The following is a 16,662-nucleotide window of genomic DNA, read 5'->3' on the forward strand; positions in this document are numbered from 1 at the left end:
AATGGTAAGCATTTAAATATATCCTCTGTATGCAGGGTCCAGAGCCAGGACCTGGGGCCATCAGGTGCTCATGAGGCCCATGGGAGCACCAAGGAGCCTGTCCTGGTGGAGTCACCATCCTGAACTTTCCTTCAGATCTTTGTTACAGTCTGCAATTATGTATCTGGATGATTACTTGATTAATGTCCTTCTCCCAACTAGATGGCTTTATTTTTACTGGCCATTCTATCTGTAGCCTCACATGGTGCCAGAGACCTGGGGGGTGCCTTCTAAGTGTTACACAGCTTTGAGGGCTGCCTGGCTGTATGGCTGGCATTTTGCTTTCAACTTGCAGCACGGTTCTGGGGAATGAGGTGGGTTGGAGGTTAGAAAGCTTTTCCTGGTTGCTCAAGACTGGATTTTCTTCCTAGTCCAAGGTTGATTACCCATTGGCTTGAGGTTCTTCAGTGCTGATGACAAAGTATTTGTCACCTGCTGACCAGAAAAGAGCTTGGACTTTTATGAGGAGTGCTTTGAGCCTTGCAGTTTTGATTCTTCCACCCTTGGGGATGAGGGGTGAGGCAGGAGCGCCCTGAACACATGTAGTTCTGTATTAAGCCACTGAGGGGCAGTGTTGCTCCACAAGGAAGACTCAGCTGGCCGCAGCCATCACCGTGGGGCAGACAGGTCCCGGTGATGACACTAACTAGCATTTATTGAATGCTAACAGTGTGTTCACCCTTTAGAATCTCTAATTCAACAACCATGTTGTGATAAACCCTATTTTAAAATTGAAGTAAAGAGGATCTGAGAGATTCAATAAAGTTTTCATGATTAGTACATGGCTAAGCCTAAATTCAGGCTCAGATCTGCCTAAATCCCAAACCCAGTGCTTCCCCCTGCTCTCTGTCATGATGGTGTTACGCTCGAATTCAGGACCCCCAAAAGACCACCAGAGACCAAGATTGATGTAAGCAGCAAAAAGGTGTTTATTGTGAGCTAGCTCGGTCCTCTGCGCGCACACAGCAACTGGTGGCGCTGAGAGGCCCCGAGCCCAGGGTTTGCAGCAGTTTTATACATTCTTTGGAGAAGGCATGGACCCCCACATACATCATAGCATTTCTTAGCAAATCATCCACACCGCAGGAAAATCAAATAGCAACTCTAAAACATGATTAGCACATTCACTGGCGGGAACAAGTTGGGTAGAGGGGATTGGTCACTACAAGAGGGGGACTCATTTGAACTGATTGGTTTAAGCCAAGAGGGGTGTTCATGCTGAACTACATGGTTTCCCAACACATTATCAACCACCATAAACTACTGGGAGGGTCATCTGGCATCCCAGGTATTTCCCTGTCTCATGCTGATTGGTGGCTGCTAGGGGGTTGCTATGGGTCCCCACCTAGCCTGACTGAGTCAGGGACACCTGGCGCAGCAGATCTCTCCTGTTATTTGTAGATAAACAATTTAGCAGGGTGGGAATGTGCCTAGGAGTGCTCTGTGGGTCTTTCAAGGACAAAGGTCATGTCCTTTCCTTGGACAGGCTTTGCTCTGAGGTAGAGGCTGGTTTTTCAATGGCACATCTTTTTGAGCTTGTCTGTCTAAAACCACCTGCCAGGGCTGTACCCAAAGCACAAATGGCTCAATGTAGCCGACTTTTGATTATCTAAATTAAAATGGGAGCTACTGACTTGGGTCTCAAATTGGGTCTCAAATTTTTTAAATGGGTTATTAAACTGCCAGTTTTGACTTTGGAGACGGTAATTCTGCATGTGTGGGGAGAAAGGAGGGATAACAGATCTGCCCTTCCAGAGCCCTCTTTTCCACCTCATTCTGTTGTCCCCAGCCCTCACCCAGCTGCCAGATCTAATCAGATGGCTCTTGCTGTTGTCCCTCAATGGCACCCTGTGCCTTCCAGGGGAAAGCCCCACTCCTTAGCCAGTGCCAGGTCTTTCACAAGCCGGCACCTGCTGTGCTGCCTTATTTCTTCCCCCACGTGTTCACAGGGCACTGTCACCTCCAGCTGCCAAAGCCAGGAGGTTCAGCCCACCTTGGAGTTCGTCCTCCCCCAAAGAGGGGGAGCCGTGCCGCCTGCCACTGCACTGTTTATGAGGAAGATCTACACCTGTGGAGCTCTTGCCACGTGCTGGCCCATAGTGGCACATAGGGGCTCACTGTTAATGCCCCCGCTCTTCCTCAGCCCTTGCAGACATACAAGTACAACACAGCCTACCAAGGGCAGTGCGCGCATGATCACACCCGGTACGGTATGATACCTGGCTGACCAAACATCTCCAGTCATCAGCAAATGTCACCGGGGTGTTATTTTGCTCAAGCTGACACCAAGGAAGGCATTTCCAAGACTACCTTTCTCCTGTGCCCATGGTGAACCCCAAGGAAAATAAACACCACCTAAACTCCTAGATGCTAAATTCCTTGAGGGTGGGGACAAAGTTAGGCTTCTCTGGGTGTTCCCAGAGGTTCAACCACGCTTTGGGTCTTCAGTGGTGTCTCCAGGAATAATATCTCGTCTATAATGATTGATGGAGCACATGAGGAGCTGTAGGCAGGTCATTTCAGGGTATTATCATCTGAAACAGAGATGGCATTGTCTTAAAAATAGCACACATGGCTTTCTTCTTCCTATTGCAGTAGCAGTTGGCTGTTTCGAACCACAGGGCATTAGACCAACAAAGTCATGAGGCAGTGGCTTGAGTTTGCAGGCTTTGGACTAGTAGGAATGATGGTACTCGGACACAGAAATCTGTGGGACCCAGCCCCTTGGTTTTGAGCTCCCAAGAGCAGTCTGGGCCCAATTTCTCCACCCAGTTCTCAGCTTTCTTTCTTTCCTTTTCATTTTTTTCTTTTTCTTTTTTTTTTTTTTTTTAGGTCTAAAGAGATGTAAATGACCCTTAGGCAAAAGCTAAGAGTTGTCTCCCTGGTTTCAGAAACTCTCCAAACCAGACAGACCAGGATCTTGGAGCTCAGCCTCTTTCAGGAAAGGTTGGATAAGAAGTAGGGATTCGCCCTCAGCCTGAACTCCGCTGGCTCCACCCCACTCTGAGCCCCACCTCTGGGTTCCAGCTTCCTCTATCCACTGCCACATGGAGCCTACCTGCTCTGGGTTTGCATGCCAGGTAAATTTTCTGATCAACATTCATTTGCCTATTCCCGAACATGACTAAAGATCCTGGCGGGTTGATTGTTCTGCCTGTTGGTGTTCTCAAAAGCCAAAGTTGTCAAATGGCCTTTAAATATTATAAGCACCATATATACAGATCATTCTTGCCTCTAGTTAGCTCAGTAGCATTATATTCTATATTATATGGCATTCAAACTATTTGGGTGGCCTTGTGTTCTTTATCTCCTTCAGAATCACAGGAAAACTGATTGCTATTGTTCCCTTAATTGACTGCTCATAATCACCCTGCGAATTAGGGGTAGGGTGAAATCTCTGGCTCTTATGTCAGCAGCCTTGAGATCCAGGCTCCTTTCAAGCTCTGTAGTAGCCCCTACAGGGCTGCAAAAGCATGTGGGCAGATGCAACCGGCCAGGGGCTGGCCAGCCAGGAAGAACCTCTTATGTGGGAGGCAGCTACAAGCCTGAGACTCTGGGACCCCGGGAAGAGTTCCCCAGCTTTCAAATGCCCTCTATTCTTCCTGAGAGAATAAAGCCTTGTAGTCCAAATTGAGAAACCTGGGTGTAAATTCCTCTCTGCTCGTTACTGGCTGTCAGAACTTAGGTAGGATATAACCTCTCCAAGACCTTGTGTAATCATCTGTTAGGTGAAGATTATATAATACCTGTTTTATAGGGTTATGAGGATTAAATGTTTCTAAAATGCACACAATGGGTTGAGTTCCCTGCCTGCCTTATACTATGTAACAAGTGGCTGTTACCGTAAATGGGCAGATGGTTGGTTGTGTGTGTTTTATGTTTTTTTTTTTTTTTAACTTCTCTGGGTTTTCAGCAAATTAACATTGCTTTTGTAGTTAAAAAAAAAATATATATATATATATATATATGATTTTTTTTTCAGGAAGAGCTATTTTAATTTTCTATTAAACATTCTTCTAAAAGGCATTATTTTACCTCATCTCGGAGTTGTAAGAAATAACATTAGCATTAGAAAAACTAGGAAGAAAGATAAGTGCAGGTAATTAATTAAACTAAACATATGAAGAATGAGAAGGACAATAAAAAACTGAGAGCCAAAATAATATGAAAATATAATTTGAAGACTGTGTATCTCAAAGGAAACTTTATTTTTTCAATTATTTTAAACAATGGTGTTTTAAGACTTTTTTAAAAAAGACTCTTAACTCTGATTTTTCAAAAGGAAACCATTTAAAAATATATTTATTTTAAAAATAGGCCTGTCTTCAACTATTGATTTTCTGCCCAAGCTCTAATCATATAGAAAGTTAATTTAATAAAAAGTGAAAATATCCAGACACATGGTAAAGGGGAGATACGATTCAACTTTATAATAGGACTAAATAAGGCTTAAATTAAAAAAAAAAGAAAGAAAATAAAAGGAGAGCTTGCAAGAGGTAATATGTAATAACAAATAAAAATTAAAAAAAATAAATATGAGTGGCAAGGAAAAGGGACATAAATATAGCATGGCCATCTTATTTTTTTTTTCTTTTTCTCCCAATAAAAGACATTTTTGAACTACAAAAAAGAAAAAAAATTAAATTAAATGAAAGCAGGACTGTTCTAGAGAGAAAAATGGTAGTATGTATGTGTGTGTGTGTATTTTTTTATCCCGCCACCCCAGTACTGGGGATCAAACCCAGGGCCTCACACATGCTAGGCGAATGCTTTACCACTGAGCCACAACCCCAGCATATCCCAGCCCTTTTAAAATTTTATTTTGAGACAGGATCTTACTAAATTGTTCAGTTTTCTAAGTATTATAGGTATGTGCCACTATGCCCAACTTAGAACCTGCATTTATTGAATACCTACTCTATGCCTATTACTCTATGAATATTTTTGCTTAATTTCAATAATTATCACAGAAACCCTATCAGCCAGGTTTTTTCATATCAGCTACATAGCCCCATTTTATAGATGAGGAAACTGAAGCCCAAATTCAGTTAGTGGGAATTGGATCCAGATCTGATTCTCAAGTCTGCAGTCTTTCCAATAGCTCTTCAATAACTAGGAATGGGATGAGGGCAGGATGCTGGTGGAAGGGAGGAAGCATAGAAAGCAGGGAGCCAGGTTTAAGAAAGTCAGGTGGGCACAGAGGAGGTGGGGTGGGAAGGCTGTCATGTGGTTCAGTTGCATCGATGTTCTGAGGGGCCCTGTTACCTTTCAGGGAGTTCAATATCTGTAGCTGCAGGGCTCCTGCTTGGTTTTCAGTTTTTATTTCCCAACCGGGTTTACAAAACAGCTCTCAGCACTTCTGGGTTTCAGGAGGGCACACGCCAGGCTGGGTGATGCCCTTGAGATTCCCGTCCTTGCCCTGGAGAGCTTTGAAGCTGCCTGAGTTTCTCCGGCAGCCCCTGGGCCTCATCTCTCTGGGGTCTCCCCTGTCTTTCCCATTGGCAGTTCCTCAATGTCTCAGGTGCAAGTACAGGTCCAGTTCTTTCTTTGCCAGTTAGATTTCAGTCGGGTGAGTCCCTTAATTGTTCTCGCTGTTTATTGCTCAAGGGCATGAGGCTAAAGGACTGCTGAAATCCAGCATTCACCTGGACTTTCAGGAAGGCAAGGAATGGACCAGAGGGGGCTGTGATCACTGCCTGAAGTTATGAATGAGCACCAGGCAAGCACCAGGCAAGTGCCGCTGAACCACACCCCAGCCCATGGCCAGGTAGTCTTGAAGGACAGAAAGCCTGGCCTTTCCAGCTCTCTTCACGAACACAGAGGCACCGTGCACAAGTAAGTGTGCTGACTGGAAAGATGGAAGACTATAACACGCCGTCGTGTACATCTGTAGAGGGACGATCAGCCACTGAAAACCAGGTTGAAGAGTCTGTAGTGAAAAGGAGGCAGCTTGACTTTTAGTCTGTAAAAGTAACACCAATCTACATGTGTCAAGGGAAAAGAGTGGAAGTTTAAATGTCAATAGGCTGGGGTTGTGGCTCAGTGGTAGAGCACTTGCCTAGCATGTGTGAGGCACTGCGTTTGATTCTCGGCACCACATACAAATAAATAAAATAAAGGTCCACGGACAATTACAATAATTAAAAAAAAAAAAGGCTAATGCTGTCTCCCTTTTGAGTGGCTAAGTTGCGGGTGTGCGGGTGCCACTGTTTCTGGGGCAGACTGCCTGGGTGGATTCAAGTAATTCACGGGTAATCCCTTACTCTGTGCCTCAGTCTCCTCATCGCTAATAATAATGGCACCAGATTTTTTAATTATCACAGACTTGTCAAAGAAACCAGAAACAGAAGATTTTGAAAAGGACAGGAAAAAATTTATTTGTAGAGAGTGCAAAAGAGTCAGACTTCAGGGCTGACTCTCCAAATACAAAAATATAACAGTAGCATTTAAAACTGACAAATAGGTCGAATTACCAAAGCTACTATGGTGGGTTGAATAATGGTGGTTCCCAAAAGATATGTCGGTGCCCTAACTCTAAATCCCTATGACTGTGGGACTTGGCTTGGAAAAAGGGCCTTTGCACATGTAATTAAGGATCTCAAAATGAGGTGACCCTGGATTATCATAGTGGGTCCCAAATCCAATGACAAGTGTCTTATATAAAAGAGACAGCAGAACAAGGGAGACAGAGAAGGCCAGGAGCCAATGGAGGCAGAGGCTGGTGCGATGAAGCCACCATCCGCTGAAAGAGACAAGGAAGGATTCTCCCCTAGAGCATCCAGGGGACAGGTCCCGCCTGACACCTTGGTTTTGGACTTGTGACTCCAGAACTCTGAGACAATACATTCTGTTGTTTCAAGCTGCCAAGTTTGTGGTTGTTTGTTATTGCAACTAGGAAACTAAAAACCACTGCTAGTCGCTGCTATACTAGCTGCTCTTCTCATGGAAAAGCTATAACTTCTCATGTGATTATCGTACCTTGAAGACCATATACATCTTTTTATTTTTTATTGTTTTTTTTAGTCATACATGACAGGAGGATTCATTTTGACATAATTATGAAAGCATGCAATATATCTCATTCTAATTCAGTCCCCAGAACCCCTCCTTCTCCTTCTCTCCCCCTAATCTCATCTCTTCCTTTCTGCCATTTACCCATAGTTATTTTTTAAAAATTCATTTCTTGTGGATGTACATGATGGTGAGATTTTCACTGTGGTGTATTCATAGATGTAGACAGGAAAGTTGTGTCAATTCATTCCACTGTCTTTCTTTTTCCCATCCTTCCTCCCTTCCTTTCCTCTTTGTCTACTCCATTAAACTTCAATGGTTCTCCTCCTGCCCCACCCCACTTATTGTAGGTTAGCTTTCTACAAAGCAGAGAAAACATTCGACCTTAGGTTTTGGGGATTGGCGTATTTCACTAAGCATGATAATCTTCAGATTCATCCATTTACTAGCAATAGTCATAAAGTCATTCTTAATGTCTGAGTAATACTCCATTGTGTATATGCTTTCTTTACCCATTCATCTATTAAAGGGCACCTAAGTTGGCTCCATAGCTTAGCTATTGTGAATTGTGCTGCTATAAACATTGATGTGGCTGCTGATTTTAAATCCTTTGGCTGGGCTGAGGATGTGGCTCAAGCGGTAGCGCGCTCTCCTGGCATGCATGAGGCCTGGGTTTGATCCTCAGCACCACATACAAACAAAGATGTTGTGTCCGCCGAAAACTAAAAAATAAATATTAAAAAATTCTCTCTCTCTCTCTCTCCCCTCTCTCACTCTTAAAAAAAAAAAAATTCCTTTGGCTATATACCAAGGTGTGGGAAACTGGGTCAAATGTTGGTTCCATCCCTAGTTTTTTGAGGAATCTCCATACCGCTTTCCAGAATGGTTGCACCAATTTGCAGTCCCACCAGCAATGTATGAGTGATCATTTTCCCCCACATCCTTGCCTACGTTTATTGTTACTCTTGAAAATTATCATTCTGACTGGAGTGAGATGGAATCTCAGTATAGATTTAATTTGCATTTCTCTAATTGCTAGAGATGTTGAACATTTTTTCATGTTTGTTGATCATTGATATTTTTTCTTTTGAGAAGTGTCTATTTATTTCCTTTGCCCATTTATTGATTGGGTTATTTGTTTTTGTTTGTTTGTTTGTTTGTTTTAGGTACCAGAGATTGAACTCAGGGGCTTTCAACCACAGAGCCACCTTCCCAGCCCAATTTTGTGTTTTATTTAGATGCAGGGTCTCACTGCGTTATCTAGGGCCTCACTAAATTGCCAAGGCTGGCTTTGGAATCACCATTCTTATGCCTCAGCCTCTGGAGCCACTGGGATTACAGGCAGGTACCACCATTCCAGGCAGGGTTATTTGGTGTTGTTTGGTGTTAGGTTTTTTGATTTCTTTGTATATCCTGGATATTAATGCCTATATGAGCAGCAGGTGATAAAGATGTTCTCCTATTCAGTAGGCTCTCTCTTCACATTCTTGTTTGTTTCCTTTTTGTACAGAAGCTCTTTAGTTTGATGCTATCCCTTTTGTTGATTTTTTAAAATTTTACTTCTTGCGCTTTAGGAGTCTTTGTTAAAGAAGTCAGTGCCTGAGCTGATATGCTGGAGTTGGGCTTACATTTTCTTAAAGCAGGTGCAGGCTCTCTGGTCTAACCATGACATCTTTATATATCAACATAACAAAAATCAGGCCTAGAATTATTTCTGATCAGGAGCTCAGGTTCCCAGGAAAGAGTCAAAGCTGAAACTCCTAATTTTGGTTTTTCTTTCTTTCTTTTTTCATACCCAGGGATTGAACCCAGAGATGCTTAACCACTGAGCCACATCCCCAGCCCTTTTTTTATATTTTATTTTGAGACAGGGTATCGTTGAGTTGCTTAGGGCCTTGCTAAGTTAATTTTGTTTTTTCTTAGGTGTAAAATGTTTTTGGTTTTTGTTTTGCCTAAGCATGGTATGTGAACTATTTACTGATTTAGGGAACAGGGCAGATTTTTGTTTCTATAGGTTGTGGTGAGATGAAATCAGTTAATAAATGTTAGAACAATACCCGGAGGCATTCTGTGTATTAACTATTGCTATCCTTTTTGTTTACTTGTTTGTTCTATATTTTTTGCAGTATCATTTTTTTCCCCCTAGTTCACCTTCTCCTTTATACTAAAACATAGACCAGTGGAGGTAGAAGAGCCACAGTACCTGAACCAGTTTCTTTGGGCCCCTATGCAAAAGATCCAAGTTAATCTTACCTCTCTTGTGGTCCTGTTGTTCTTCCTATTTTATCCTATTTGGTGAGCAGTGGATCCTAGTAGCAATCCCCCCCCTCCTTTTTTTAATGCAATTAATTTATTGGTTTTGCTGTGCTGGGGATTGAACCCAGCCAGGGCCTCAGGTATGCTAGGCATGTGCTCTACCAATGAGCTATATCCCCAGCCCTCTCCTCTTCTTAAGGAGAAAATTTTGTTCTTAGGCAAATGTTCATACTGAAGTGAAGGTAACCAGGTTCTCATTGCATCCTTGTGAAAAGGGAGGGAGAGCAGCTGGGGTAAGAGGACAGTTAGCCTGGGGCCTCCAGGGGTGAGCCTTGACCAGGGTGTGGAGTCACCAGTGAGCACATTGAGGAGCACAGTGGCCACAAGGCTGAGCCTGGCTTAGGCTCAGATGGTCTTTTCCAAGGGCTCCAACATGGAGCGCTTTCCTGGAAGTTTGTTTACTCATTCATTTGGAAAGCAAGCATCTCCTGGGTTGAGTAACTAATGTTATTGAGCATCTGCTATGTTCCAGCTCAGGCTGTGAGGCTATAGCTGGGACCAAACAGACAAAAATCTTTGTCCTTGAGGAGCTTATGCCTTGGTGGGGGAACAGATAACAAACAAGACAGATAAATAAAATATTCAGTATGTTAGATAGTGATGAATGTTAAAAGAAAAATGATGTGGGGGAGGAAGGTGGTGGATAGGGAGAGGGAGCTGTGATCTTAGCCCCTTGAAAGGCCTCCCCAATAAGGAGAAACTGGAGTCAATGCCCAGGGGAGGGTGGTGAGGTGAGGCAGGCCGGTGTCTGGGGAAACATATGTTGAACTCCTAAAAGAGCAGAGGTCTGCATCAGGAGAGGGAAGGGCCTGGCTTTTGTAGAAATCCAGCAGAAAGCCACAGGAATCTGAGCTAGGTTTCTCATTCTACAAAGGGCAATACAAAGTGTGTCCCTCATGTGTTAACAAATGAAAATTGAGAAGCGTAATAAACTATATTCAGTAAATGCAAGATCTATAATTTCAAAATAACTAATAAATTCTATCTCTTTTCTATAAGATTATTTATATAACTTATAGATCCTAGCATAGCCTGGGACTTTAGCAACCATTTGTTGTTAGTGGTTCCTTTTGTTGTTATTGTTGTTTTAATTTTTTAATATATATATTTTAGTTGTTGATGGACCTTCATTTTATTAAATTATTTATATGTGGTACTGAGAATTGAACCAGTGCTGCACACATGCCAGGCAAGTGCTCCACCGCTGAGCCACATCTGGAGCCTGTTAGTGGTTTCTAAACTTGCCAGATGATAGGAATCCACTGGACTGCTTGGTTTAAAGGTAGACTCCACCCCTGTCCAGAGGAGGGCTCTGAGACTCTGTGTATTTAAGAGCTCCCTTGGTGATTCTCTTAAAGGGCAGGTTTGAGAGACTTGTTAAGTCTCAAAAACAAGGAAATGGAAGCTTATCGAGGGTGATGTCTTGGTCAAGGTGGATGGGTCAATTGCGGGCAGAACCAGGAATGATTCTTAGATTTCTCAAGTCCCTTGTCCATGAAAGGTTTTTTGCACAACACAAAGATCACCTCTGATATTTAAACTTGGGACACAATAAGATACAAGGCCTAAAAGCTGAGGCTGGCTCAGACATCTGTTAGGATGTACTGGAAATGTACCAGTTATTATAACCAAATGGCACACTGAGTTGTCCTGGCAGCCAAGACTGCAGGAGAATTGAGTTGGGTTATTCCATTCAATAACACAATGTATAGTTATTTCATTTCATGAGAACATCTTTTTCCTCTAACAGATTTTTAAATTTTTATTTACTTATTTTGTACTGGGGATTGAACCCATGAGCACTTTACCACTGAGGTACATTCCCACCACCCTCCCTTTTTTTGGGGGTGGGGTACGGGGGATTGAACTCAGGGGCACTCAAGCACTGAGCTACATCCCCAGACCTATTTTGTATTTTATTTAGAGACAAGGTCTTACCAAGTTGCTTAGTGCCTCACTTTTGCTGACGCTGGCTTTGAACTAGTGATCCACCTGCCTCAGGCTCCTGAGCCGCTAGGATTATAGGTGTGCACCACAGTGCTCAGTCATTTTTTTTTTTTTTTTTACTTTTTTATTTTGAGTCAGGGTTTTGCTACATTGCCTAGGTTGATCTTGAACTTGAAATGTCTGGCCTCAGCCTCCCAGATTGCTGAGATTAGAGGTGTGTGCCACTGTGCCCAGCTTCATCTAGCACATTTTGACTTCCAAACCCTCCGCCTCCCTAGCATGGCAAGTAGAAAAGAAAAGAGAAGATAAGGAGGGAGAAAATGGCAAGAGGAGATCTATATTTCCCCAACTGCAGTGATTTCTTCGTTGTAATTTCTCTTCTGTGGGTGGTCTGGAGTTTCAGGCTCTCAGGCTATGAGTGACATGAGCTTGAAGGGACCCTGGAATAGATTTCTTGAAAATAGGTTTTTGATGCTGCCTAACATTCTTCATGAATGTGTCGGCTGTGAGGCCTGAAAAGACAAAGCACAGTGTGACCCATGGTGGGTTGTAGGACCCTCTGTGTTACTGGGCAGTACTTTCTCATTTGGGGTCAGAGGTCAGGTTACACTGCTCTTCCTCCACAGACATTTGGTGTCAAATTAGTAGGAATTTTTTTTTAAAAAAATAAATGCTGGTTTTATTCAAATCCAGGTTTAAAGGAAGATGGAAGAAACCTTTTGTCTCAATATCTCCATCTTATTAAAAGCTAAAAAAGACAATTGGCCTTGATTCAAAAGGAACAGGAGAGTCCCAATTGAATTCCGTTAGTTCCCTTCCTCCAGGAAGGTATTATTCCCTTCCACAGGTGGTATTATAGTCCCTTATGGCTGCCATTCAGTTTCTAGCAGCCTTGCCCAGGAACCCTTCCTGGATCCTGGCTGGCTGAATTCAACTGGGCACCCATATAAGAAATAAGAAATAGGCAAAGGTTGGGAAAAGGAAAAATGAACTTTTGCACTTTGGGAGAGAAGCAGCGAGATTGCTTCTCTACTCTATAAATCGGTTATGATTTATAGAAGCAAGAGCCAGGTGATATTCATATGTAGATATAGCCAAGCTGTGTTCATCAGAATGTGACAGTCTTAGCTGCCTTGTTATCTGTTGGACCAGAGGGTGCAGCCCTCCAGTCTTTACTTCCAGAGTGAGGAATTTGTCCTCAGTGTCAGAAGGGTGCTGCATTGGAGTCTGGTCTGGACTGGAAGGTGAATGGTCGAGCCAGGTCTCCTGGGGGCTGGGCGGTTACTGCCTTGTAGTAGCATCTGTGACTCTGCTGTGCTCCATTGGGCAGGAGGGGTTGGTTGGGATTCGTGCATGCATGTGTGTGTGTGCTCTGCATGTGATGGTCCCCTGCCACACTGGGGGAACCTAGCTAACACACTCCTCCAGAGTTATGTTTGACTACATCAGTGACTTTGGCTTTCTGGGCAAATCTGGACTCCTAGGGAAAAAAAAGTTTCTCTCTCCAAGCCTGCCCTATGGTGCAGGAGGAGACACACAATTGCCTTTGTTGTTTGTTCTTCCCGTGTGGGGACAGAAGCCCTTTCAGTTGGTGTGGAATGTACAAGAGTTTTATGCCAACAGCTGCTGGGCCTTGGCCTGGAATCCTGCAGATCAGGCTGAGTAGGGGAGTTGGTTGCTTCATCCAAAGTTCCCCTGGGTCCTATCTGCCATATCTCCATGTGGTCAGGGTCTACCACAGGGGCCTTACTGCCTGCTCCGTCTCCTCTGAGCGTAGCTGTGATCTCCTGTGACATTCCTGTCCTAATCAAGGGCTGAGAATCCGTGGCCTGTGCAGGTAGGTGCTGTGCCAGGGTTCGTGACTTCATTCCACCCTCCTAACTTGGAGTTGCCTGGTGTTATCTCCACTTTGCCTCTGAGGACACCATCTTCAGAAGGGCCTCAGGGACAATGCTGAGCCTAGAGCTGTGGCATTAAAGGGAGGGGATGGCTCTGCCCCCGGAGCTTGAGCAGAACAGGGCCTCAACCAGCAGTGGTCATGCTGTTATTGGAAACTTAAATGAAACAAAAAAACACAACTCTGGTGGGAAAAGGGAAGGAGTGGAGGAAGGCCACCAAAAAACTTTCGAGTGGCACAAGTGGCCTTTTCTCTTTGCTGTTTCCATTCCTGGGTGTTTCCACTGTACAGGAGCCAGAGACTGGCCATAAAGAAAACTGTTGCCAAAATGTTGCCGGGTGGTGCTGTTTGGGGAGGGAACTTTTCCCAGGTCACTATTGTTTGCTTTTTTTTTTTTTTTTTTTTTTACCAGGGTCCCGCATCTCCTAGGGTGCTGAAGCCAACCACAAAGTTGAACTTTGCTCTAATTTCAAAATGTAAACAAGCCTGTGCCACTGGGAAGTGCCCAGGAGCAGACCTGCCACCATCCCCAGGGGAGCCCCAGGTACAGGAATGAGGGACTAACAAAGGATCCTGGGAAACCTCTGTAGGCTTGAAAGCAATTTCATTAGGTCTAACCAGGAGCCCGGCAGATTGCACAATCGAGCTATCTTACAAACAAGAGAAGAAGAAAGGAGAGAGGGTTGCTGAGGGGAGAAGGGTGTGGGCATCAGATGGGCTTTTATATGTGATCATGTTTAAACAAGACTCTTATCAAGGAGTAATACTAAACTTTGCTCTTTTCTTATTGCCTCAGCTCCTTGGGGAATTGGTATGTGACTTTTGGATTCCATGAGGGAGGATTAAATTGCCTCCTTCGAGATAAGAGCCCCAAATAAGCTGATAGCATTGATAGAAATGAGGGAGGATTCCCTTGTGTCCTGACGGACTTTGATTCTGCTATCTAGACTCTTGTCTTCTGTGCACAAACTGTACAATAAGACAGAAGAAAGCTGGTCTTGTGGAAGAGCAGCATGGATGGGGTGCCTCCTCTGAGCTGAGCTGTATGTAGGAGGGGTGGGATTCCCAGGAATGAGCCACACCTGGGCCTGCAGAAATGGTCCAGGTCCTCGGTGGTGGTACGGGTGGTACAGGCTCAGGACATTGATTTTTAAATGACTAGTAAATCACCTAACACTCTGTTTAGAGCTCTGGGAAAACTCCCAAGTAATTGTCAAACAATTAAGTGTGTATTTATGTCCAAGAAGTTCACAGTACGTGTTAGAGAATGAAGGGCAAGTCAGGGAGGACATGGATAAAGGGGAGAGGCTTGAAGCCCCAGGGCTTAGCTGAGCGACTTGGGCTACTTTGCACTCTTGTTCTTTGTTTTCTCACCTATAAAATGGAATCATTTTCAGGGTGATCCTGAAGGTACTTGGAACAGAGTAAGACTTTGACCTCTGCCTTTCAGGTGCTTTCAAACTAAAGGGGAAAGTAAATAAGGTATGTTTGAAATTAACACCATCTGACCTGGTTATTCTGAGAACTGTGGGAAATGAAGTTTGATACTAGGTGGCTGACTTTTGAGTACCAGCATTCTTGTATATGCATATACATATACAATGGAAGGGTTTTGAAGTGGGGTTCACTTCTCTTGTCTCTCCTAGGGTCATCTGTGCTTGAATATTGAGAAGTCACCACCATCAGCGGATCCACAGAGCCTCCATCAGCTTTGGCTTCTTGGGAACTGGTATGCTGGGGGAAGGGTCTGCCCAGCATGCAACATAATCCTTTCTCCATTTTTTCTACATTTGGGGCACTTAAGACCAGCTGTGAAATGTCCTGAGAATGGGGATGTGTTTGGAGAGGCTGCTGTGGGATACCAAATGGAGCTAAAACTGGTCTGGAACTGCACTGTCCAATATGGTAGCCACTAACACTTTTGGTTATGAAGCACTTGTTCTGTGGTCGCTCCAAGCTGAGAAATGCTGTGAGGGTAAAATACACACCACATTTCAAAGACCTATCACTTAAAAAAAGAATATACATCATCTCATTAATATTTTAAATATTGATTATATGCTGATAAAATGTTTTGGATATTTGGGCTAAATAAAATGTTATGAAGCGTCATTTTACTTGTTCTTTTTTTTTTCCTTTTGTATATGGCTACTAGAAAATTAAAAATTATCTATGTGGCTCACATTACATTTTTTTGGACAGCATCTAGAGATCTAGGCTGGGTGGTGTATGACCTAGATAGTTACCAGGGCTGTGACTCTATACTCCTACTAGTTTGGGTGATGTGTCTTCTTTCTAATGGAGCCAGGCTCAGATGCAAACCAAATCTCATTGTGCTTAGGATAAGAAGTTCAGTGAGGAAATGGAATTTCAATTGTTGTTATCAGTTCTCCAAATTTCTCCACAATTTGGCTCCAAAATTCTGACTTTCAGTTGAGGGTATAGGATGATAGTATATACTGTTATGATGGTCCCTTTGGAGGGAAAACCTCAGGAAAGTAAAGGCAGAAGGTCTGGAGTGCTCAGTGGCTCCTTGGTTGGGCTTTTCTGTGAACACTCCCAATACCTAAGAGTCAGGAGCTGGTTGAGGGGCTGGGAAAAGCAGGCCTCTGAAAACCACATTGCACATGAAGGAGATAGTCAAACTATTTACAGAAATTTTCTCAAGGTTTTGTATTTAGGGATGATTTTATTTCCCTCCTGCACATTTTAGGATTTTCCTAATTTTCTACAGTGAATAACCAGAAGAAAACTTTTTTTTTCCTTATAGAAAAGTGCAAGCCCAGTGTGTTGACACAGGCCTGTAATCCAAGTGACTTGGGAGGCTAAGGCAAAGGGATTGCATGTTTGAGGCCAACCTCAGCACCTTAGTGAGATCCTGCCTCAAAATAAAAAATAAAAATGGCTGGAGAGGTAGCCTAGTGGTAGAAAACCTTTGGGTTTAATCCCCAGTACCACCACTAAGGATTGCAGGGAGAGAAAAAAGTACAGTGCTTTTTGGAACAAGAGGGAGACGGTAGTGAATTTTCAGTTGCTAATAGATGGAGGCCAGGGAGGGGACTCAGACCAAAGTCCCCAGGTTTAATAAAACAAAACTTTTTTTTTTTTTTTTTTTTTTTTTGCGGCGGGGAGAGGGTAGGCACTGGGGATTGAATTCAGGGGCACTCAACCTCTAAGCCACATCCCCAGCCCTATTTTGTATTTTATTTAGAGACTGAGGCTGGCTTTGAACTCTCAATCCTCCTGCCTAAGCCTCTCAAACTGCTGGGATTACAGGCATGCGCCACCACGCCTGGTTAAAATAAATCTTCATGGACAGAGGTAGGTTTTGTGAAGGCTAGGGAGGCTTCATCAGCCTGACTGCTGAATACTGAGGTCATGTGTAAGTTAAGGGGACTCCCCAGGCATACAGACCAAAGTCGGTCTGTATGAACAACTTACCATTGGTAAAT

At 43.6% G+C, this 16,662-nt stretch overlaps 2 long non-coding RNA genes across 3 annotated transcripts in view; one reads left to right on the top strand and one right to left on the bottom strand.

Moving 5' to 3' along the window:
- Positions 1 to 943: 943 nt before the first annotated feature.
- LOC120884891 (uncharacterized) overlaps positions 944 to 16,662 on the bottom strand; it is a 77,726-nt gene continuing 62,007 nt past the window's right edge. The window contains exon 3 of the long non-coding RNA XR_005727301.2: positions 944 to 2,573. This is a non-coding gene — a long non-coding RNA (uncharacterized LOC120884891). The remainder of the gene's footprint in view (positions 2,574 to 16,662) is intronic.
- On the top strand, positions 12,895 to 15,322 carry LOC110598081 (uncharacterized). 2 transcript variants are annotated; one of them, XR_002483889.3, is made up of 4 exons: positions 12,895 to 13,150; positions 13,623 to 13,754; positions 14,608 to 14,692; positions 14,857 to 15,322. It is a non-coding gene; the product is annotated as an uncharacterized LOC110598081 (long non-coding RNA). The 2 variants fall into 2 exon arrangements; XR_005727300.2 differs by lacking the exon at positions 14,608 to 14,692 and having other exon boundaries at positions 12,903 to 13,150.

Source organism: Ictidomys tridecemlineatus, chromosome 12 (assembly GCF_052094955.1).
Source record: "Ictidomys tridecemlineatus isolate mIctTri1 chromosome 12, mIctTri1.hap1, whole genome shotgun sequence".
In the NCBI taxonomy this organism is placed as follows: domain Eukaryota; kingdom Metazoa; phylum Chordata; class Mammalia; order Rodentia; family Sciuridae; genus Ictidomys; species Ictidomys tridecemlineatus.